The sequence below is a fragment of the Podarcis filfolensis genome (genome assembly GCF_964270895.1).
Source record: "Podarcis filfolensis genome assembly, chromosome: 6".
NCBI classification, from domain to species: Eukaryota; Metazoa; Chordata; class Lepidosauria; order Squamata; family Lacertidae; genus Podarcis; species Podarcis filfolensis.
The window spans coordinates 84,721,294-84,746,256 of NC_139609.1; the positions used below are offsets into that span (position 1 = coordinate 84,721,294).

At 45.8% G+C, this 24,963-nt stretch overlaps 1 long non-coding RNA gene across 2 annotated transcripts in view; it reads right to left on the reverse strand.

Annotated features, from left to right (window-relative positions):
• The window catches only part of LOC310764911, a 72,463-nt gene extending 50,429 nt beyond the window's left edge, over nucleotides 1-22,034 (reverse strand). Inside the window, exons 1-3 of one of the 2 annotated variants that reach the window (XR_014549349.1) lie at nucleotides 12,654-12,769; nucleotides 12,494-12,546; nucleotides 10,313-10,359 (exon numbers count right to left, since the gene is read on the reverse strand). This is a non-coding gene — a long non-coding RNA (uncharacterized lncRNA). Of the gene's footprint in view, nucleotides 1-10,312; nucleotides 10,360-12,493; nucleotides 12,547-12,653; nucleotides 12,770-21,947 lie in introns of those variants that run through there. The other variant, XR_014549348.1, reaches the window with a different exon arrangement.
• Nucleotides 22,035-24,963: the final 2,929 nt, after the last annotated feature.

A 24,963-nucleotide genomic window follows, 5' to 3' on the forward strand; every position in this document is an offset into this window, starting at 1 on the left:
GATCACACTGCTGTATTGTTAGTTTTTAATTGTTATATAATTAAATAGTTATTGCTAAGCAAAAAGAGAAAGATTTGCATAAATGCATGAAAGATAGGGCTATCAGGAGTGACTAGCTAAAGAGAACATCAGTGTTCACATGCAGTGTACCTCTTGAATGCCATGTTAATGCTATTCCAGCTAATGCTGTTATAGGCTGCATCAACAGAAGTAGTGTCCAGATCAAGGGAAATAATAGTACCACTCTATTCTTGGTCAGGGACGCGGGTGGCGCTGTGGGTAAAACCTCAGTGCCTAGGACATGCCGATCGTATGGTCGGCGGTTCGAATCCCCGCGGCGGGGTGAGCTCCTGTCTTTCGGTCCCAGCCCCTGCCCACCTAGCAGTTCGAAAGCACACTTAAGTGCAAGTAGATAAATAGGTACTGCTCCAGCGGGAAGGTAAACGGCGTTTCCGTGTGCTGCGCTGGTGCTGGCTTCGTCACGCTGGCCACGTGACCCAGAAGTGTCTCCGGACAGCGCTGACCCCCCGCCTTTTAAGTGAGATGGGCTCACAACCCTAGAGTCGGACACAACTGGCCCGTACGGGCAGGGGTACCTTTACCTTTATTCTTGGTCAGACACCACCTGGAATACTGTGTGCAATTCTGAGCATCACAGTTTGAGAAGAATGTTGACAAGCTGGAACATGTGCAGAGAAGAGCAAACAAGATGATCAAGGGTCTGGAAACCAAACCTTGTGAGGAACAGTTGAAGGAGTTGGGTATGTTTAGCCTGGAAAAGAGGAGACTGAGAGGAGGTGTGATAGCTATTTTCAAATATCTCAAGGGCTGCTACATGGAAGATGGAGCAAGCTTGTTTTCTCCTGCTCTGGAGGATAGGACTCGAGGCAATGGCTTCAAGTTACAAGAAAGGAGATCCAACTAAACATCACGAAGAACTTTCCGACAGTAATAGCTGTTCGACAGTGGAGTGGTCTCCCTCAGAAGGTTGTGGACTCTCCTTCCTTGGAGGTTTTTAGCAGAGGTTGCCTGGTCATCTGTCATGGATGCTTTAGCTGAGATTCCTGCATTGCAGGGGTTGGATGAGATAAATCCAACTCCACAATTCTATGATTCTATGTGCTAGTGGCACCCAGTTGGTGGACCCAGAATGCAAGATTAATTCAGCATATGGTGTAATCCAGTGTCATAGAATCGTAGAGGTGGAGGGGCTCCTGTAGGGCATCTAGTCTGACCCCCTCAATCACTGCTACAGGATCCCCAAAAGGTGGCTGTCCAGCCTCTGATTGAAGGGAGAGCCTACCACCCCAGCAGATTGTTTGTTCCTTTGTCACACTGCTCTGATAAAAGGCTCCTCATAATGTTCACTTGAAATCTACCTTCCTGTTACTTTAGCCTGCTTTCTGGGGCCGCAGAGAAGGAGTCTTTGTCTCAAGCCTTTGGGGATTTAAGGAATGTTATCATATGCTACACACACACACACACACACAGAGAGAGAGAGAGAGAGAGAGAGAGAGAGAGAGAGAGAGAGAGAGAGAGAGAGGCACAGACACACAGAGAAAGAGAGTCTTCACCTCTCCTTGCTAAACATAGCCAGTTCCTTCAACCTTCCCTAGGGCATATATATTGTTCTGTGATAATCATTGGCCCACACAGCAATTTCCACATCCCCAAAGTTGCAGGCTGGAAGTACTGAAAAAGAAGCTGGCTGGATTGCTTGGACCCAAAATCAAGCCCAATGATATGCAAACACCCTCTGTGCACAAATATTGCACATACGGTAGACAAAGTCCAAAAACTGTGTCTCAAGGATCCCAATTAAAATACTCCAGGGAAGAATCCAAACTGGAGATTGTTCAGAAGCTGTCACCTTCCTTTCCAACCGCTGCCTCTGCATTTGCGATAAGAGCTCCTCAGAACAGCAGCAGCAGAACTGGAGAGGCTGCGAGTGGGTGGCCTATTTTAAGAACTGTTGTCAGTTATAAGGCAGACAGAAAAACAGCTGAGTTGCTTTGGAATGAACCTTTGTGATTCACAACACTAACTGCAGATGTGGGGGGGGACTGAACCAGCACCAAAATCAGTCATCCAGCAGCCAACCTATCAGAGAAAACAATTGAAAGAGGTAAAACCCTCTTTGGAGACAGTCCCAGAAAGCTTAGAGGGCACATCCACCAGAAAGTTAGACAAGAATTTTGTTGTTTCTCTTAAACACAAACAGAACAGCAGTAGGAAACGCCTGACTCCGCCCAGATACAACCAAGTCCAGTGCCATCTAGTGACAAAACATTATTATGACACTATCCACATAGAGACAAGAGGGAGGGAGGCGATATCTGTGGTTCCAATATAGCTTTAAGAGGCCCAGCGGCATGCAAAGCAGGAGGTTCGGTCCTTGGACCCTGTTGTTGCAAATGGATCTGGTAGCAGCAGAAGCCAAAGGCTGGAGATGCTACAGAGTTGTTCATGCCTAAGGGGACAGCACTGGGACAGATGGGCCAACTTCCTGCACTACTTCCTGCACTACTCCAAGGATGGAATTGGGATGTGACAAACAGCTGTAAACCGGAGAGGAGGCAATTCCAAGTGGGAAAGCTATGGCAGGTGCCAAATTCTTCCTGCACACAAGCTATCTGTTCTAGCTCTACGGTACACAAAATCTGCCTGGGATGAAGGGAGGGCAGGAAAAAAGAAAAACACGTGCTTTGCCAAGAAGCTGCTGACAGTTTGAGACCTCTTGACCAAGAGTCATCTGGTAATTGAAGAATGCATGCTCCATGTTCACTTTATACCAAGCTGGGTTTGGCTCACCTCTTGGGCTTGAGCCTACCTGTTGAATAAAACTGCATTTGTTGAATAATCTTTCCATGATGCAAGAGCTCTTGCACCTGATTGTACCCTTTGGTATCCCACCACCACCACCACACTTTCTCCTATCTGGCTGTTTAATGCTGGTGGGCTCCCCCCCCTCCCCTTATATAACATTGTTTCCTGGAATCTCTTCTTTGATAAATACATCACATTACCGCTGGCCTCTCTGAAGAAAGAAATACTCAATGCAACCCATTATCAGAGCTGAAAAACACTCGTGAAAATTAGCCAGAGTTATTTGTGTTTCCTGCCAATGCCGTTCCGTGATGGGGTGTTCTTTCCCCCTTCTTCTCTGAGTTTCACACAAAGGCCAGTCTTCAAGGATTATCTATCAACAGGCACCTCTTTGTTTTTCGTAAGGGCTTAGCTGTAACGCCGAGTTGCGAACAGGAGCGCTGAAGGAGAAGGTGATATTGTTGGGGTTACGGTGGCAGCGAAATCCTGGATTATACAGAAGCAAAATATGTTTGCTGCTGGCAGGTGCCAAGGAAGGCTGATTCCCCCCCGACACCAGGGCTGCTTAGATTTCTACAGTCAAGCCTGCGTCTCATGTTTAGGTGGCAGGTTCAGTTTTTATAGAGATATTTCCTGTCAGATAATAAAGGCCTGTTTCCGTGTGTTGATAAGGGTGTCCCTTGTTTCGTATCCCTCAAGGTTGGAGAGATGCCAAGGGATAGAGGAAATGCAGAGGCGGGCATCGGTGTGATAAAATACCCTATATGGAGTGGCCGGATGTTCTGCTTTGGAGAACGGTCCTCTGTTTGCAGGAGTCCTCACGTCAAGGCAAAAATGAAGTGAGACCTTGTCAGCATATAACTCCTGTGCTCAGAGACCTGCCCTGGTTTCCAATATGCTGCAGGGCCAAGTTCAAAGTGTAACTATTAGCATACAAAGCCCTTTACGGCTCGGGAACAGCTTACTTGTGGGATTATCTTACCCCATACAATGTTCCACATTTGTAAGAAATCAGTCATTTGCGTGTTCAGACCCAGAAACCTCCCCCCTAAATAAATTCACACTTGACTCAAATTTTGGTTTTGGTTTTTGGCAGAATTTAGGCCACAACTTTGTTGACTACAGAAAGTGACTGGTTGCATAGGCTCTGGTTCGACTAGCTCCCTGCCATGCAGGTAGCGCTGACCCAGGGTTCCAGCATAGGTCAGCCAAGGGTGAATACCTGGATGAGTGGAAAGCTGGGAACGGGCTAACTCCGCCACCCAAATGTCCCCCTGGACTCAGGCACGGGCACAACCCCCTCTCAGGGGTTGACCAAACCATCGAGTCCCTGGATTCCTTTAACGGAATACCCTTCACATAGGGATGGCTAGAGCGTTCTCCCACCCCTATCACCTCAACCAGAGCCTATCCACAACCTTACAAGTTGTGACGATTTGCCAAGCAGCAGGCGAAACCCAAATGGCAACAGCCAATCAGCCAAGTCGGGAAAATTCCTGCCGTGCCCCTGTCCCAATGACAGACGACACACAACGGCATAGGCAAGGTCAAGCACAAGCCCTAAAAGTCCGGGTGGGTATTCCAAATGCACACACAGAAAGAGGAAGCTCTGGGTCACGTGCATGGGCATAAATAGGTCCCTCAAACCGTTTGGACTGCGTCCCATTGGCCAGATTGCACCCAGCTTCGAGGGACCTACCAATCGGGTGTTGTGGCTGACCAATCGTACCCACCCACAACGCAGGGTGTCGGTTCTCCAGGTCTCACTGCAATACATGCCCTCTTTAAGGGAGAACCCAATTTAGTGTGGCACCACCCACACTTGGGAACTCCCTGCCTATTGACATGAGACAGGCACCTTCGCTGTATTCTTTTTGATGCCTCCTAAAAATGCTTTTGTTCATGAAAGCCTATCCAGGCATGCAGAATGTGTGTGTGTGTGTGTGTGTGTGTGTGTTTCCCCCATAAGGTGCCGTAAGTTTTGGGTGTTTTTTTTAAAATATTGAAACTTATCAGCATGCAATGCAATAAAAAGCAAACTAATCTAAATGAAAAAAAATACAAAAGAAGACAAAAGAGAGAGAGAAAGAGAAGAAACACAAAGCACTCTATCAGAGGTAGAACTTAACCCTTGTCTCACATGAAAGGCGATGGGCGCTCCCTGCTCTCACCTGGGAGACCTCCCTTCCCTGCCTCTCACACAGAGTCTTCCGCCAGCCAGCCATCACCTTCCTGTGTGTACCCTCATTAACCCAGAATGGAGGGCATCAAAAAACAAAACATAAGGAAGAGGAAAGTGAACAGAAAAAGAAAGAAAAAGAGGAAACACAGGAAATAAAGATCATACAAAGACCACCGCTCCAAAGGAGGATTGCCTGTAGTCGTTTTTAACTTCTTCTTTTTTATTGATAATGTTATTGTTTTGTTCTTTTTGTAAACCACTTTGAGGCTTTATTGCAACCAAGCTGTATATAAATCTTGTGTACTCCACTTCACACACCAGCAGCAGGAGCCTGTTGGATCCGGACTAAATTGTAATGCGTGTGCATCGTTAAGGTAGCCAACCCAACATGGCCTTCCTTGCTTCTGTCGAAACCCTCTGCAAGAGAGGCCTCAGAGACTCATTACTGATCATCGTTTATCACTTTCTATGATCCTCAGATAAGAGATGATTGCTGAGTTGTTTGCACAGGCTTGTAACAAGGTGCAGAGGAACCCGTAATTTTAAATGCAAATAAGCAACTGCATAGAGCTCTTCAATATCCGTCCGTGCTCCAATGTGGTGTGAAGCAAAAAATCGGCCGCAGATGGGAGCAACTTGCTCTTCTATCTCCATTTTGTAGAATCAACCCTCTTGAGAAGTCTATACTGGATCCCACCCCCGTTTCATCCCAACCATTGTGCTCCCCACTGCTGTTTATTATGTGGCAGCCGTGAGCAGGCCCTGCAGGTGGAGAAGCGGAAAGATTCGGCACTGATTTGAACCGACATGTTAGCCTTGGAACATGTGCTGGCAGGCTGAGCCCGGGATAACAATCAGAGGCAACGCTCAATAGCTGGCTCTGCTTAGGACCCCAAGAAGGCATGTGGAAGAGTCACAGAGATTGCAGTCAATCGCTTGGGAGCAGCAAGATTTGGAGGGGTGTTGGAGGTGACCCTAGAGATGTGCACAAGGTCTGAGAAGGCTGTGTCAAGGATGGCCAAATCAGCGTATTTCTGGTTCATGTAGCTTTGCATGTGTTGTTGTTTTTATTATTGCTTGTTAGCCGCCCTGAGCCTGGCCTTGGCTGGGGAGGGCGGGGTATTAATAATAATAATAATAATAATAATAATAATAATAATAATGTGTTCACCCATAATAAGTCCTATTTCCACAATCTTGGATTGTTTATTTTTAAGTCTGTGTAATAGGAACGCGGGTGGCGCTGTGGGTTAAACCACAGAGCCTAGCACTTGCTGATCAGAAGGTCGGCAGTTCGAATCCCCGCCACGGGGTGAGCTCCTGTTGCTCGGTCCCTGCTCCTGCCAACCTAGCAGTTTGAAAGCACGTCAAAGTGCAAGTAGATAAATAGGTACCACTCAGGCGGGAAGGTAAACAGCGTTTCCATGCGCTGCTCTGGTTCGCCAGAAGCGGCTTAGTCATGCTGGCCACATGACCTGGAAGCTGTACGCCGGTTCCTCGGCCAATAAAGCGAGATGAGCGCTGCAACCCCAGAGTCGGCCACGACTGGACCTAATGGTCAGGGGTCCCTTTACCATTACCTTTACCTTTTAGTCTGTGTAAAGATTTGCATTTAAAACATGTTGCTCCAAATTATACTTTCCTGACCTGAGAGCTGTGCTGAAACATTTGGGAAGTTCAAAAGCTGGTGTATGTATAATACATGCATATGAAATCCAGGGAGTGTGGATTGGATTGATTTGTATTGTGAATTCATGAGGACTGCATTCATCAAAGATCCCAACTTATGTCTCCAACGTCCCCTGTGAGTGATTTCAGCTGCACCATTCTGATCATCTGCTGTAACCGCTTGTGAAAGCAGAAGCTCTGGGGTCACTCAACTGAGTGAGGTGGTTTTTGGGACCTGCCTGCAGCTGCTGCCCGGGGGACCTCCATCTCCCCCACCTGCTGGACCTGTGGCCTCTACTGGACCTCCAGACCAGGACTTGCCTGCGGCTGTGCAAATAGGGCAGTGACCAGGGCCCTGGGCAGGCAGGCAGCATTGGAAACACCTGCTGCCCCATCTAGGCATGCAGCAGTTGCTGGGTGAAATATACTCAGAGTCGCAAAGTGATTTCATGCTCTTTATTCAGCTCATAGTGGTGAGGAGGAATGAATGAATGAAGTCCCCTCAAAGTATCTGCTTTATATACATTATTTACACAATGGGCTGCACATGATTGGCTAATTCCGGAATTCTACTGTAAGCCAATCAAGTTGTGGATTCACTTCTATCTGGAGCATGATTGGGTGGTTCCTGCCAACCAATCATACTGCTGCATTGTTCTAGGACCAGTCAGACTGCTGCCTTTTGGATCCTATTGTTCTAGGACCAGTCAGACCGCTGCAGTTTGGATCCTATTCAACTCAGTACATAACACTGGGGCAGCTCTATAAAGTCTCCCTGCCCTGGGGGTGAGGCTGCCCCCAAATGGGAAACACCAAAGGAGGAGATCATCCTTTTCGGGTGGCACTTCTGCTCCCTTGTGCTAAATTTTTAGTTTGAATGGGGATAGAGTTTTAACTTGTGGGGGTGTTGTTTTAAATTGTTCTTAAGTGTTACATGTTAATTTGTATTTTGTATTAGTATTTTTGGCTTTATACGGCTGATTAATATTCTACAGACTTTTAAATGTGTTTGTGGGAGCAGGGTGTTACTGTTTGGTTGTTTTATTTACTGGTGTTTTTACCAAGTATTTTTATCCTCTGAAGTGGTATATAAATATCATCATCATCATCATCTCTATATGATGAATAAATTTTAAAACAAGCCCAAGGAGACATCACAGAATCGTAGAGTTGGAAGGGACCCAAGGGTCATCTAGTCCAACCCCCTGCAATGCAGGAATCTCAGCTAAAGCATCCATGACAGATGGCCTTACAACCTCTGCTTAAAAACCTCCACAACCTCCCAAGGGAGACTGTTCCACTGTTGAACAGCTCTTAATGTCAGAAAGTTTTTTCCTGATGTTTAGTTGGGATCTCCTTTATTGTAACCTGAAGCCACTGGTTTGGGTCCTACCCATCCTATTCATCCAGCTGAGAAGGCTTGTCAGAACAAAAAAAGTCAGAAATTAAATCGTTATAACAAAAGAAAACCGCTATGGAAAATCGCTTAATTTTTATTTTGCTCTCCAGCGCCATCTGGCGTTGCATGTTTATAAGACATTCAAAATGCTGTTTTTTTTATTAATGAACCTCAGTTGACTCTAGTGATTCCAGGATTGGCCAAACACCGAAATACTTGCAAAAGGAAACACATAGCTGACAATCAAAACCATGCGCTATGGTGACATTGTGATGTATATTTCCCTGCACCTGCCAATAAATGACATGGAACCAAGCAGCAGAAGCAAATAACGCCATGATGTCATAATACAGGGTGTTCCTATACCCACTCTGGGATTTATACGAAGGGCAGGATATAAGTTTAGATAAATCATGGAAGAGGAGGACTCAGTGCTGCAATGCTGTTTTTGTGCCAGTCCAGTGGCTTCCATGAGATGGAGGTTAATTGGGAGAGGGGAAGGGAGGAGGGCAGACATCCCCCCCACCCCCGAGTGTCTGTGGTATAATTTGCAGCCAGCTGCTTCTGGGCTGAAGCCTGCAAGCCGCATGCCAAGTATTCTTCTTTGTTGTTGTTAAAGGGACTCTTCCCCACCTGGAGACTCAAGCTCTCCACGTGCCACCCGGAAAAGGTCGGGCAAACCTCTAGGTAAGACCTAGAGGTCTGGCAACCCTATCTACCACCCCACCCCCATTGGACCATGTCAGATCCCCTGCCTGGAATGGCTGGTGGGAGAATTGGAAACAACTTATGGGATTATCTGGGTCCTACTCCTGGCCTTCTGAGATGGGCATGCTGGGAAGGGGTGATGCTATTCCTTTCTTTCTTGCCCACCTAAAATTACATTTTGCCCCTTCTGTGCACCCCCATAGGTCCCCCCCCCAGTGCCACTGTTGCTTCAAAGGCAATATGTATCCTGAATTTAGAATTACACAGTTTCGCTCCGACTGAGGCAATTTATGATGGTAAACATGTACTTGCTCACTTGTGAATGAATCCGTAGCATGAGGTTAATATTGCATGTTATCTTTAGCAGGGCACGCCGTTGGTGTCCCAAGAAACGTCTCTCTCTCTCTGTGACTCCCTCATGGAAGAACCTACATAGTTTCTGTTGTCCAGCTCTGGAGGGTACAGGATTCGTCCCCAGGGACACAACAGTGGCTACTTTCCTGCAATGTGATGCCATGCCTTGTGGGAGGCCTCATTATGGATGGGGGGGGGGCCCTGTGCGGAGTCAAAAAAGCAAGGAATTGATTCCAGATCTCCAGCTATATTTACTAAACCAACAAACAAGCAAACAAAGGCTTTCCCCTTCGTGATACATTTCTTAAATTATAGGTTTACTGCTTCCTGGCAGGCTAATAAAGTCTAGATGAATGATGAGAGAGTCTGCTGTGAGAATGAGTAAACATCTCCTACTGTCTGGGGAATGTAAGATGACTACTGTCTTATCCTTTGTTACAGGTTGTTAAGATAAAATTGCCCTATATATCACCACTGCTGTCAATGAAATTAGAAAGAGCAAGCTACCTCCCAGCTCCCAGCGCTCTCTCTCTCTCTCTTCCTCCAGTACAAAAGAAAAACAAGGTACGCACATAGACACAAAACACCAACGTGATTGTCTTAGGCCTTGTTCTCCCAAGCAGCCAACAATGTAGTAAAATGCACTGGCCATGAGTCTGACCTTACAGAGGACAGTTGTATATCTGAAGGCTGTGCTCAGTTTGAAGGACTGCCTGGTCCAAGTCCAATTTAAAAAGGAAGAACCACCGGACTGGATTGCAGAGGCATTTAAGTTGCTCATCAGTATCAACCAGGACAACAGACTGAGCAGGCACACAGAATTCTACACACTACTTATTTCTAACTTCTGCAGATAAGAATTAGCACAAGAATATAGTATGTAACTATATTACCTTCTTTGGGGTGGGGCATTTCCTCCTTTTTGGCAATGCACAAGTAGCTAAATCCGATAGTAAACTCATCTCACTTTAAAATGCACTTGGAGACTCGTGTATTGGAATGCTTCCACATGCAAAATAAAAATCCTTTCACAATCTTGTTAGGAAGGAGAAGGATTCTAGCCTGACCTTATTCCTGATATGCCACCATCAAATCCCCACCTAATCTTGAAGCTCAGTGGATGGGTCATTCACAGTCTCTCAGTCTTACCTACCTCACAAGGCCGTTGTGGGGTGGTAGGAATTGGGGGAGGAAAGAGGACCATGTCCATTGTCTTGAGTGCCTTGGAGGAAATATCAGACATAGCTATTACCGTGAAACAATATCTGACAGCAGGCTTGTGGTGGTCAACATTTGACAATATTAAATGTTTTATCAGTAAGTATTTGACAATACAACAATGCCCTACTACCTTTAGAGTAAGAAGAGTACATCTCCATACATGCTAGTTTCATTATATAAAACCAACAGCATAATAATAGAGCCAAGATCTAAACTCCATGTGCATGTATGCTCAATGCCCAAACAAACACAGAGGCAGAATCAATTGTAAGTCATATTATAGCAATAATTTACTTACTTTTGGTTGGATGTACAACAGCAGGGATCAATTGGTTAGTAACCTAAGGGTTAATAATTCTGTTGACAGACAGCCAATGAAGAGGTGAAGTATTTTATAGCAACCTGTCAGAATTGCAAGAGCCTTGCTGAGGTAACATGTGCTCTGGTCGTCTGCGTTGTCTGAAGGAGTTTTCCTCTGAATGTGTCTTCTTTCCACATGCGAGGCCTGACTACTAAGAAAATGAAAACTTCTCTTGTTTATTTCTCCTCATATTATATGCTGTTTTTGCTCCGTTTATCCAGTGAAGTGTCATGAGGATTTCTTTCCTTTTGCACTCCATCTGTTATTTAAGTGACTTTGCTAACAACTTTCACTGCATTTTTCAGTGGATGATACATGGTTGTTCAGGTGCAGTTTGCATTTGGGAATCCTTCCTGGCATAAAGAATCGGAGCTTGAGAGACAAACTAGGTATGACGTTGGAGTTTCGTGATTTGTTGTCCAAAAGTGAGCCAAAGGCAAGCATGATTATGATCAAACTCTTTACCCCCACATCACCTCACACACTTACACTGAACCTGCTATTAGCTGGGGGGAGCAGGAGGGCAAGGAAGAGTAGTCCACGTATTGGGCCTGTATGCTTTCTCCTCCACAGCTAATAGCAATTTTCATGGGGTGATTTTCTTTGGAGAATCATTGTGAGGGACAGGCCTGATGTCAGCATACAGGAAACTTAGGCTGTCCCTGGGCTCCCCCTGTAAACAATGACCAAGTCCAGGAGCTGCCATTTTAATTTCCTGCTATGCTCCCAACATTGCACTACTCCAGGGCATTGTGGGAAATGTTTAAATGCCAGCTCCTTGACCCAGCTAACTTGCCAATGTTAGCTGAATGCCACCACCATTAAACAACCAGAAGGGGCCCACTGACGTAGGAAGGAGCCCACAAGAAGACACTTTGCCAAGGACTTCACTCGATCCTAGAGCCTGTCCTGGCAAAGCGAAAGAGTTAAGCTCCTTTCACATCCTATAGCTCCAAACCGAATAGTGCCTCCAGCAGACATCACATGTCTCAGTCATGGAGCTCTTACATCATATTAAATGTTCCCCAAAATTTGCTTGTTTCCACCTTCCTGATGCATATTGTGTCAGATTATATGGCATTGTTTTAAATGGTCACTACCTTGGTAAAAAGATACGGTAAATTAAGTCCAGTCAAAGGCGACTATGGGGTTGCGGCATTCATCTCACTTTCAGGCCGAGGGAGCCGGCGTTTGTCCACAGACAGCTTTCCAGGTCATGTGGCCAGCATGACTCAACCACTTCTGGCACAACGGGACACTGTGACGGAAACCAGAGCACACAGAAATGCCATTTACCTTCCCACCACAGCAGTACCTATTTATCTACTGTACTTGCACTGGTGTGCTTTCAAACTGCTAGGTTGGCAGAAGCTGGGACAGAGCAGCAAGAGCTCACCCCATCATGGGGATCGAACCGCTAACCTTCTCATTGGCAAGCCCAAGAGGCTCAGTGGTTTAGACCTTGGTAAAAAGGTAAGGTAAAGGACCCCTGGGTAGTTAAGTCCAATGGAATTTGACTATGAGGTGTGGCGCTCATCTCCACTATCAGGCCAAGGGAGTTGGCATTTGTCTGGAGACAGCTTTCTGGTGGCCAGCATAACTAAACCGCTTCTGGTGCATGAGATACCATGACTAGTGCCGGAGCGCAGGAAAATGCCACAGCGGTACCTATTTATTTACTCACAGTACCTATTTATCTACTATTTATCTACTCAACACCTTGACTGCCCTGGCAAAAATGCAACATATAAATGTACCAAAATAAAGAGTAAACCTGTATCAAGAAGGCTCCCGGGCACTTCTTCCATAGGCTCAGCCTCAATGTGGCTGGAAAAAAACAACATTTCAGAATATATATATTGTTTTGAAGCAGAACATTTTCTCCTCCGCATTTCTTTTAAGCCCAAGAAGTATTCCGAATATTTCCACAATACCTCGTGTCAGAGTAAACACATGGCATTTGTTTTTGAAAAGTGAGGTTAGCAACATTCCCGAGCACTTTTAATTACACTCCCGAGCCAAAAGGTCTCTGCTCACAGTGACCCAAGAGGTGTTTGTGCTTCTCTCAGAACTTTTCAGTTGATCAGCCAAGAATATAACGCCAACAAAGTTAATGTGTTACTGTTTCTATGGAGGGGCTATTCACTGGCAGGGATGGGACAACAGCGTGAAAATAAGGAGAAGGAACTGATCTAAGAGGTTGATTTGGCAGACAGCTGTAAATAAATAAATCAAAGATGTTTCCACCTCTGCAGAACTCACTTAATTTTTCAAAATCTGAAGGCATGGCTTACAACCTCATAAACTAATTTAGATCCAAATTTGGTAAATGAATGCCAGTCTAGTAGTCACAGAGAACATCAGCTTACATGCATACTGACTTAGGCACCAAATATCTGAGAGACTGCCTCCTTCTCTAGAGACCCTCTCGGATGTTAATATCAGTAGAAAGGGCCCTCTTGGTAGATCCACTGCCCTCAAACTTTGGGGAGGGTGGCCTGGAAGAGGGCATCCTCTGTAGCAGCCCCTAGGTTGTGGAGTTCCTTCCCAACAAATGCTGAAGACCCACGACTGGGTTTTCGGGACCCATCCTACTTCTGTGATTGCAATTTGCTTTAATTGTTTTTAATTTTGAATTTTAAACTGTTGTAACTCAGCCTGCAACCTGCTGATGAAGGGCAGGTAATAAATTTAACAGCAGCAACAAACCATGGGCTCAGCAAACCATGGTGGTGGAATAGTGATACGCGCATGTTTTTTTCACATCCGAAGATTATGGGCCTCTCTCCGTAAGTTCTTTTTTGTGCATTCTACTAGCAGTGCACTAAGATGGAACACAATTCATCTGCACTTCTTCACTTCCCCAAATCAGTGTGATGTACAAAACCACCCAGCGACATTGGGAGAATCTGGTTGTGAGCCAATGGGCTTGTTTGCCAACCTTGAAGGGGTGATGAAAAAAGAAAGGCATAAAAAATTATAGAACACCTCTCACACACATAAAGAATAACATCATCACAATCATTAACCAACAAAATCTGCTCTTGAAAGAGACCTGACCAAGCTTGAGACTTAGTGGTTTGATATTGTATTTTATGTGACATTTATATTTTAAATGCACTACGTTAGGAGTTGTAATGGAACTGCACTAGTGCTAGGTTCATCACTTGGGGAATTCTAGGAAGGAAGGAAGGAAGGAAGGAAGGAAGGAAGGAAGGAAGGAAGGAAGGAAGGAAGGAAGGATTATGAAAACTTGATTTCTACAAACTTCAACTTCTTCCAAAAGTTCAGGCTAGAGAGTCTGTCTGCCTGCCTCTCCATCTTACACAGAAACTCTCTCTCACACACTGCAAGTTGAATCTGGTCAAGAAACAAATGGAAAAGTGCGACTTGACCACAAAAGTTTTTCCTCATAAGCAAGACCCTTTCATAGAATGTAATTGGATACACATTTTTATTCAGTTTGTGGAATGTTAAAAACTAGCAGATCCAAATTGACTGACCAGTTTTCTGTTGCTTGGGGGCTATTCAATGCATCTGTATCTCTCTGTGTGTGGGTGCGTGTGTGTGTGTGTCCCTCCCTCCACCCTGAATTTGATTTAATGTATGTTTAATAGTTCCATGTCACTCACATTCACATTCCGTCCAGAACAAGAACAAAAAGTTTATGGTTTCTCCTACTTCAGAACTAGCCTGTACTGAGGAACAAGCACAGGCTCAGAAGTGCAAAACGACTTGAATCAGTTTGCAACTACTCTTGTGGCCAACGTGGTGGGACTCTTCAGGGCTGGGCAAAGTCATTTTGCTGCCAAGAAGCAAAGGACAAGATGGCACGTCCTTCCATTCCCACTCCACTCCCAATAACATCTGCTGCCTGAGGCAGCTGCCTCACTGTGCCTAACAATAGGGCTGGCCCTGGCTAGCTTGTTGCTCCCCAAGCCATGCTGAGGAGTTTGCCTGAATATGCAATTTTTAGAAGTGGGGGCAAGGGCAGGGTCAACATACACAACCCCACCTCCACCCCAATGTCCTTGTTCTCATCCATCCCTGAGCACACTGGCCCTAGCCTTCCCATGGTGAATGGGAAAGGTCTGCAGGGGACTTTCATGCACATTCACTTGAATAATAATGTCTATAATGACTGGTAGAAGCTCTCCAGAGCTTCTGACATGGTTTCCTCCTCAGAGATGCCAGGAATTGAACCTGAGACCTTCTTTCTGCATTCAAAGCAGATGCTCTACCACTGAGCTGTGGCCTTTCGCTAGAATCAGGGACCCGCTAGCTGCTATTTGCACTGGGAGAGTCTGACTCACCTCCTTCCCCAGAGGATTGCCTAGTAAAAGCATGGGACCTTGCACGGTCAGAACTCCTGACACACGGAGAGTCCTTAACGGTTCATCAAAAACAGTCCACTTTTATTCGACTTGGTATCAGTTTTTCTCCTATGTTAACTTGTACGCTGTTATGTACTGAGCTTGGATTCTAGAACAATAGGCAGGTAGGATGCTAGAAGGCAGCAAGTTGATTGGTCTGCAGGAGCAGCCCAATCAGGCTCCAGGAGGGGAGTTGAATCAGCCAAACATGCAGGACCCATTGTGTAAATAATGTATATATAGCCAGAGGTTTGGGGGGGGAACTCACTCACTGTTGACCATGAGCTGAAATAAAGAGCACGAAATCAACACTCAACTCAAGTATATTTCATACGCACAGCCCACCAAACCACAGATAAATATACGGAAAGACTTTACTGAGAACTAAATTGTCTCACCCTTTTCTTCTTATATGTGATAAATGTATGGGGCATTGCACTCTCAGTTGTCTCCTGGCTTTCCTCTCCCCTTCCATTTTTATTTGTTTACACTCATCGTTCTTTCTGCATTTTGTATGTTCTCGTGTCAATAACCATTCTGTGTGGCAAATGGAAATTAAAGAATAGAGCCTTAAAAAAAGAAATACAGTGGTACCATGATTGTCGAACAGCTTGGCTCTCGAACAAATCAGCTCCCGAATGCCGCAAACCCAGAAGTGAGTGTTCCGGTTTGCGAACGTTTTTTGGAAGCCGAATGTCCAATGCAGCTTCTGTGGCTTTCAACTGAGTGCAGAAAGCTCCTGCAGCCAATCAGAAGCCGCGCCTTGGTTTTCGGATGGTTCTGGGAGTCGAACAGACTCCCGGAACAGATTAAGTTTGACAACCAAGGTACGACTGTAGAAGTATTTGGGGTCTCCGCTTGTGGTGGGGAACCCGTGGCTCTCCAAATACTGGCAGGCTTCAATTTCCTACAACCCCCAAGTAGCATAGCCAATGGGTGGGGAGGGGGGGTGGGATGAAGGGTTGCAGGGACTTAACATTGGCCTGAACTGTTCAAGGCTTTGTGTGTAACAAGCAGCTTCTTGGATCGTACCCAGAAGGGAACAGGCAGCCAGTGCTGAAGCTGGCTCCCCCCCACACACACACTGTATGTTCCTTTTAGGCAAACACTCAACAGCTTGGTAATACATAATTCCTCTATGAAGGGCTGCAACTCAGTGCTCAGGGAAGAAATAATAATTTTATTTGTTGAATAGCATCCATTCTTGTGATGATGCATGGCCTGCAAACAGTCTCCTATCAAATGAGGTAGGTCATTTTTCATTACCCCACAGAGGACGTGGCTCAAAGCAGTAGATTATAGGAACTCATTTCCTTTGTTTAGGGGAGAGGGGAAGAATATAACTTAATGTTCAATAAACCCAATAGCTATGACGCAGTGCGACCCTCCAAATGTTCCAGGCGTAGCTGTTAATAGCTTCCTCTCCCAGGACGCAGCTTTACCCCCCATTCGCCTATCGACTTTGATACATTAGCGAACGAAAACCTCGGACCCTCATAATTCTCCAAAATGATACAATACATCATCGGGAAAGCAACCCCGGATCAACACATTGTTAGCCGTTTGATCTCTCAAGTCAAAACTCATGAAAGGTGTTTTGTGTGCCCGTGCGCAAGTGCACATGCACGCATGCACCCACACAACACATGCATGCACACACACACACACACACACACACAAATGTTAAAAGCCTGAGTTAACTAAAGACATCCATACAACATCAGGGTTGAATTGCGGGTGATTTCCTGCAATGCAGCTGTTATAAGTTTATCAAGCTGCGGGTGGCTGTAAGCCGTAATCATAACCAGATTGCACAAGAGATGTAGAGAGTGGGGAGGGGGAGAGAGCAGGGGGAGAACAGATCTTTAAATAGAAGGGGGGGAAATAACTGACTAGCTGAAAGCAAGAAAAGCAGGTCACATGTTAAGAGTTTGCAGCGGGATCGGCTATTACTCAGAAAGGGTGGAAGATGCCAGATTTTGGCATGTGTTTACAGGGATGGAATGGATCTGTAGATTTGACTGCTGATCCGTGGTGGAACTTGATTTCACAGAGCAGTTCCGCTTCACAGCAGTTGTGTTTTCAAAAGAGCTCGGCTCCCATCAAGGTGGAAAAAGATAAGGCACAAGGCCTACTTGAGAAGCGTCCAGATCCCCCTACTGTGGCCAGATTTTTCAAGGGCAGGAGGTGAGGCTGCTTGGGTTTGGGTTGTTGTTCTTGTTTTCCAGGCCCTTCCATCCTTTGGATTCTACTACAGTCATACCTCGGGTTACAGCCACTTCAGGTTGCGTTTTTTTGGCGGTCGCTCATGCGCAGAAGTGCTAAATCGCGCTTTGCACATGCGCAGAAGCACCAGATCGCATGTGCGTAGATGCGCAGGCGCAGGCTCCAAATGCTGCGGGTTGCGAATGTGCATCCCACACGGATCACGTTCGCAACCCGAGCATCCACTGTATTGTGGGATGTGCAACAAAATGTTGCATTGTAGAGTGCTGCTGTTCCGGGTTCCAGTCCCTCCATCCCTCCTCCCACTGCCTGTTTTCCTTCCTTACCCCCCACAGCATTTCACACTCAGAGAGCATGAAAAGCCATCCAAGTAGATGGCCATCACTACCTCTTGTGGGAACAAATTCCAGAGTTTATGCGCTGTGTGAAGAAGTAAAGATTCACCTGTTGACATTCTGGCCATCAAACTTCTTATTCCTTGTGTGTGAGACCCCTGATTCAGACCCTCCAGGTGTCCCTATTTTTCAGGGACAGTCCCAGATTTATAGAAGCTGTCCTGGTTTTTGATTTGATCTTGGAACATCCCACTTTTCCTCAGGGTGTTCCTATTTTCATCAGAGAAATGCTGGAGCGTATGCAGATTTACTTTTGTACCCTATACAGTGCCTTGTAACAAGGACGATTGCTCCCATCACCCCTTGCTGCTGGCCATGTTGGCAGGGGCTGATGGGAGTCCAACAGCTTCTCAGGGGCCACAGTTTCTGCACCCATTCAGTTCTCCTCTGAGGGATATGGTAGAAATTCAATTCACTTTCCATTTAAAGGCAAACCTATCTGATCCATGCTTTCCAAAACAGTAGTGGAACCAAAACACAACCATCCTTTGAAATTTGCTTCCCAACAAATTTTGCAATGTGGTTCTCCCGTCAAGTAAATGTGTACAAAAATGCATATACTGAGGTAAAGTGCAGATTAAATGCACATATAAGTGAAAACAACCCACAAAAATGCATTATATGGTGGGAAATGGCATTACCTGCATAACTTCCAACATTTCTTTGATGAAAATAGGGACATCCCATTCCATAATGATAATTTTACTATTTATACCCCACACATCTTACTGGGCTGCCCCAGCCACTCTGAGCAGTTTCCAAGATATATAAAAGCATAATGAAACATTAAACATTAAAAAACTTCCCTATACAGGATTGCCTTCAGACAGCTCAGGGGTTGATAACTCCATACCCTCCAACATTTCTCTGATGAAAATAGGGACATCCTAAGGCAGGCATCCCCAACCTTTGGCCCTCCAGATGTTTTGGACTACAATTCCCATCATCCCTGACCACTGGTCCTGTTAGCTAGGGATCATGGAAGTTGTAGGCCAAAACATCTGGAGGGCTGCAGGTTGGGGATGCCTGTCCTAAGGGAAAGCTGGACATTCTGGAATCAAATCAGAAACCGAGATGGCTTCTCTAAATCAAGGACATCCCTGGAAAATAGGGACACTTGGAGGCTCTATACCTGCCCAACACCTGACATCACACCTAATGTTAGGTGCGAGGCAGGTGGGCATGGCTTGAGGGAAGCAACCTCACCTGACCAGTTAGGACCCCAAATGGACTTAATTTAGCCTGGAGGCCAGAGGTTCCCCACCACTGAATTAGATCTAAAAGAACTAATCTACAGAGGTGCATTAACAGATGCAAATACATGTCCTCTTTTGCTCTCTTTTGGGTGATGCGGAAGTGGCTACCTGAAGTGCCAAGACATAGAGACATAGGAAGATGGGTCAAACCACTGGTTCCTTTAGCTTGGTACTGCCTGCACCTACTGGCAGAAGCTCTCCAGGATTCAAAGAAGGTTATATCCCAGTCCTACCTGGGGATTGTCAGGGATTGAATTTGAGACCTTCTGGGTGGAAAGCAGATGTTCTACCACTGAGCTACGGTCCTTTTCAGCCATGCCTCTTCAGTCATGGAGTGGAATCGTGTCTTTAGGGAGGAGAAACGATTGAAATAGCCATCAACAAATTCCTCCAAACATCTAAACAGAAAGACTTCAGAGCAGCCCAATTGCCCCCATTACAGTCAGTCCACTAGATTTTAATACAAGCTGAATTGCTTCCGTCCACAGTTAATCCAACCACTGGAAACATTTATTTGCTTTGCTGTAACCTCTAATTTCCGCTCTCCCCCCTCCCCGAATTCTGTGTGGGCAGCAACAGCAAGCAGTAATAATCTTCCCCGTCCCTAAAAAGGAATTAGAGAAAACATGTTGAGTTTTCTAGGCATTATTTTGCTTTCAGGGCCAGGTGATGTCTGCTGTTAAACTATACTGTAGGATGAGAGAGTGAGCTGCAATAATGAATTGGGGGTGGCAGGGGCATGGAGTACTGTAGGTTGGAAAACCCTCAGAGGTGATCCCAGGCATGGGAGACGAATGAATATTTGAAGCTGCCTTAGCAGTTAGAATATAGGCCCACCTAATTTAGTACTGTGTAGTATGATTTGAATTGACTCTCCAAGTTCTGGCACACTTAGCCCCACCGCCTGAGTTCCACTAACTGGAGATGCCAGGGATTGACTATGGGGCAAAAACTAAGAATACCTTTTTAGAGAGAGTCTCTCTGGCTAACTGCTCCCGAGAAAGTGTTTTCAGGATCAGTGCATGGAGTTATATTTGCTGGAACTGCAAATATCCGGAAGCCACACTAGTTTGTCCACACAGGCGCATCAGCTGAACATGCTGTATAGAAAAATATGGTGGTTGAGAGTCAAGCTACATGTTACACTCACCACATGAAAATTTGCCTGGCTTTGGCTGTTCAAAATCACATAGAGAAGGGAAGGAAATGCCATGAATTTTCCATATGTGTTATCTTGCTCAACTAATCCCTGCTGCTGTACTCTTTCTGGGGGATATTCACTGAGAAAGATAGCTGAAGGAGAAAGCCCTGCCAGCTTAGAATAGATTCTTGTTTTGCAATGTAGGACTTCAGGGTGAGACTCTACAAAACTTCCCTGAGAGTTAAAAGGGAGACTTCAGGATTCTAAATGGCCAGTTTGCATTTGGGTGATGTGAAACATCTATCTGTGATGGCCGAATGCAAGTCCTCACTTGATGGTTTAATCAATGAAAGATAAACATGACAGTATGGGTAGGCCCCTGGTCTTTTTTTGTACTTGGAACAAGAAGTGCAAATGGAATCCTTCATCTCTGAACTGAAGCCCATTTTTCAACAAAAGCATGCATAGTGATATAGGCTGTGAGGAAAGCAGCGCTCTTACGCAACTCCTTCCTGCTATGTCGCATGCACAAATTCCATCCTAACAATGTTGTTGCACGCCACCTCAATCTCTGAGCGGCGCAAGAATCCAGGAGTTCCAGGCACTTACCCAGGGTTCGTGTTTTCTTTTGAGAATGAGGCACAATGGAGACTGTGGTGTCTTTGTGATATAGGGTTTATTTACACATATATACAACCTGAGCTTACAAAGGCCAACAGCATAATCACCCCAAGTGGGTCTTGTTTCTCCCATAGCCACAGCCTTCAATTCAAACAGAAATCAGGCATTGCTCTCAAACATTGCTTTGATTTTCTCTACAGCTTGCTGCTTTACATCACTGAAAATCTCCACTCCAAACTCTGGCTCTGTCTGTTGAGGGAGCGGCCCCCACCCATTTGTCCTCTCGCACCAAGCACCTTAATCCCTCACCACCTCACCAGAAAGCTAATTTAACTTGATTAGCTTTTAACACTTGCTGGATCCAGGGATTAGAAGGGTCTGGCATACAGCTTCACACCCAAAACTCACAACAACATATTATTATTTGCACGTTGTTATTGAAATTTCTGACCCATACCCAACCTCTAGAGCAGGGATGGGGAAAACTATGGGTCTCCAGATCCTCGTTGAATTCCAACTCTCATCAGCCCAGCCAACATTGTGAGTAGGATGATGAGAGTTGTAGTCTAGAGAGTCATTCATCTAAATCTTCCTTCCACTTGGGGCAGAGTCCACTGGGTGTTTCTCCAGCACAAGAGCCATTGAAATGGCAGGAGCTGAGCAATTGGATTGCTCTGTGCCCTTTGCAGGGCTCACACACACTTGCACTGGAGAAGGTCACAAGAGATTCCGCTCTTGGATACCATGCTCTGCAACCCACAACTGGAAATGATGCTAATTATTATTACTATTGCAGTTTCGACATCTGGAAAATATTGTAGCCATCAGCAAACGAAAGAGAAATCCCTTCTGCAACAAGATACAGACACAGCGGGATATCTAGTGAACAACTCATTAAGTAGCTCGGCTCCAGGATACCACTAGCATCAGGCTGCTCTTCCAGATCATCATCAAGTGCAGAACTCCAAAATGTGGAACCCAGATGCGAAAATAAGAAGGACCACATCAAAGTTCCCCTAAGGGTACAAGCTGCAGATTTAGGAAAGCAGGAGGAAGTGCGTGGTAGAGAAATAGGTGAAGGCTAAAGTTGCCATCTTTTGCGGAAAGATTTGAAAGAAAGGGCTTGAGGGATAGCTGCTGTAGGCAAGTGTCCAAGTATGCTTAACTTAATGTATACGTCATCCTCTCTACCCAAGTGAAGCTGAAATGAACTTACAAGTGTTAGGAAATAGGGATGTAAGGAGACATCGTTTTCTGCCCTGTGTTTGTCCCACACAGCGCTGTTCCTGTTTCACTGCAGTTTGCTTTCTGCAAAAAAAAAAAAAGAAAGAAAGAAAAAAGCAAAGCTATTTGTCTTGCTGTCTGCTGTGGTGAAATTATGTGTCTTACGTCAGTAATTATGTAAATTACATTGTCATTACATTATTCCACCCCATTCATTTCAAGGCAGAGGAAACACAATACAAATTGGGGCAGGGGGGGTGTAGTGTCATGTGTAGCCAGTGTGGTGTAATGGTTAGAGTGTTGGACTATGACCTCGGAGAGCAGGGTTCAAATCCTCACTGGGTCACGAACCTCCCTGGCTGACCCTGGGCCAGTCACTGTCTCTCAGCCTGACCTACCTCACACAGTGGTTGTGAGGATACACTACTTTGTGCTAGTTGGAGGAAAAGGTGGTATATACAGGTAATACATAAATAAATAAGACAATCAACTTTAATAACCCCCCATTGTAGAACTATTGTGTCTTTCTAGCATGTATTTAACCAAACATGACCTTTTAGATGTTTAAATCAGTGGAAGGCAGACAGAGTCAATGAATACCGCATATGGACTAGAATCTTCAGCGATGTCTATTGGATGGAGAGGGGAGAGTACGGACAGGTGACCCATTTGCCATGAGGTGGGATGATATTTCCATCTGTGAAGTGATGGATGGGTGCAGCACCGCCTGGCACACAGCTCACAGGATGATGGCATTTTGCTGCTAACATCCAAAATGAGGACCGATGAAGGGATGGTGCAAAAGAGGTTATGTGAATCTGACCAAAAGCACTGGGGGACCGGAGTGCTGTGATCACCTGGCTAAACCAGGCATCTGCCGGAGTTTCAGCAGGCAACTGACGTGCTCAGCTGGGCTTGCAGCTGGCGCTAGGAGGGGCAAACGGGGGAAAAGCGCTGGGGAGCTCAGCAGATACTCAGCTCTTCTCTAGAGCAGCTCTTCTGAGAGCTGAAGTAGATGAGAGATAAGCTCCCTTGCCGGAGGCCACCATCGTAACAAACAATAGGAAGAGTTTACAACAACAGCTGTTCTGCCGACATTTTTATACAGGGAAAAGCAAAGAATCTTGGGTGACCTTAGAAAGACAGGTTCTTACTTGCGGCAGAATGACCTAGGTCAGGACTTCTCAAGCAAAGCCCCCCCCCCATACCCACACAAGGTGCAGTTGTTACATAGCTGTGCATCCAAGGAGACCCTGGCTGAGAAGAAAACTGGCCTAGAGGTCCCCTAAATCCACCCTGAACATGCCAGGTGTTCACCTGGTTAGTGGTGGTAATAGTTTCCCACACAAAATCTTGGAAAACAGTGTCCTCGGTCTGAAAGTCTGGAGACCTGCTGTCCTTCAGTGTAGGCAATACTGAGCTTAATGGACTAAAGGTCGGTTTCAGTATAAGGCAGCTTCCTGTGTTTTAAAACAGTGTTTCCTGAACTTGGGTCTCCAGCTGTGATTGGACTACAACTCCCACCATCCCTGACCACTGGTCCTGCTAGCTAGGGATGATGGTAGTTGTGGTCCCAAAACAGCTGAAGACCCAAGTTTGGGAAACACATGAAGCATTTTAGAAAAGGCCTTTCGAGAAATAAAATAATGTCGGGGCCAGGCAAGCTTCCATGAGGAGAACGTTCCACAGGCAGGGAAGAAGAAGAAGAGGAGTTTGGATTTGATATCCCGCTTTATCACTACCCAAAGGAGTCTCAAAGTGGCTAACATTCTCCTTTCCCTTCCTCCCCCACAACAAACACCCTGTGAGGTGAGTGGGGCTGAGAGACTTCAGAGAAGTGTGACCCAGCAGCTGCATGTGGAAGAGCGGAGACGTGAACCCACTTCACCAGATTACGAGTCCACTACTCCTAACCACTACACCATACCGGCTGCCATTGACAAGGCCTGTTCTCTCTCTGACACCCTCTGGACTTCTGCTGCACGGGGAGTGCAAAGGCAATGAGCTCAACAGTTTGAGTGGGGGTCATATGGGGGAAAAGGCACTTAAGAGACACTTAACAGGATGGAGAAGCTTGTTTATGTCCCTCTTGTGCCTTCCACCCATTAGATATCCTTTAATCCAGTTCCTTTTGCCCTGTCTTTAGATGTTGTCTTGGTGTTTACTTTGTTGGCATGCTCCTTACTCATTACTCACCAGGAGGCAGTGATTTTATTTTTTGGATTTTATTTTATTTTAATCCTAGTGACTTCCAACCTCTCTGTTGTGGGCACTATAAAATTTACTGGAAGAGTCTTCCTCTCGTCCTTTCATCTCATAGGATGAAACCCGCAGCAGCTGCAGATGTCATGTCTGTGAGAGATAAGGCAGTGCTCGGAGGCCATCGCTTGTTGGAACATTGTGCAAGGGGGTGTATTGTAAATGCATTACAAAACGAAGCAGTGTAGAAACGCAGGGTTGGATTAAGGGGCAAGAGAGCCTTATGCTTATCCTCTGGCCGTGCACATTTCTGACGCATGAGACATATGCCTCTGTTAACAAACACACCACAAAAGACACAGAGAGAAGCAACAAAGTTGAGGGGGTTGGGGGGGCAGTTATGATGGTACTGCTCTCAGCCTACAAGGCATGCCTTGCATTTTCCTCCTCAGCTGTGTTTCATAGTTGTTGTGGAGGTTTTCTCTCACCACCACTGGTGAAAGACAGGGGTAGAAGGAAGCCTGACTGAGGAGAGGCAACTGCAGTGGTTTGCTGGCTCAGGAATGGGGAGGAGAAGGAAAATTCACCACCTGGACTCTTCTTTCCAAAGCAGCAGTAACGATGTAATTTGCCAGAACATCGAGGTAATGGATTGACCCTCCTTGCTCGCCAAATGAATAAGGTGATAACAAGGATTTCGAGTTTTACCGCTGCCTATGATGGGACACGGGTGGCGGTGTGGGTTAAACCACAGAGCCTAGGACTTGCCAATCAGAAGGTCGGTGGTTCGAATCCCCATTATGGGGTGA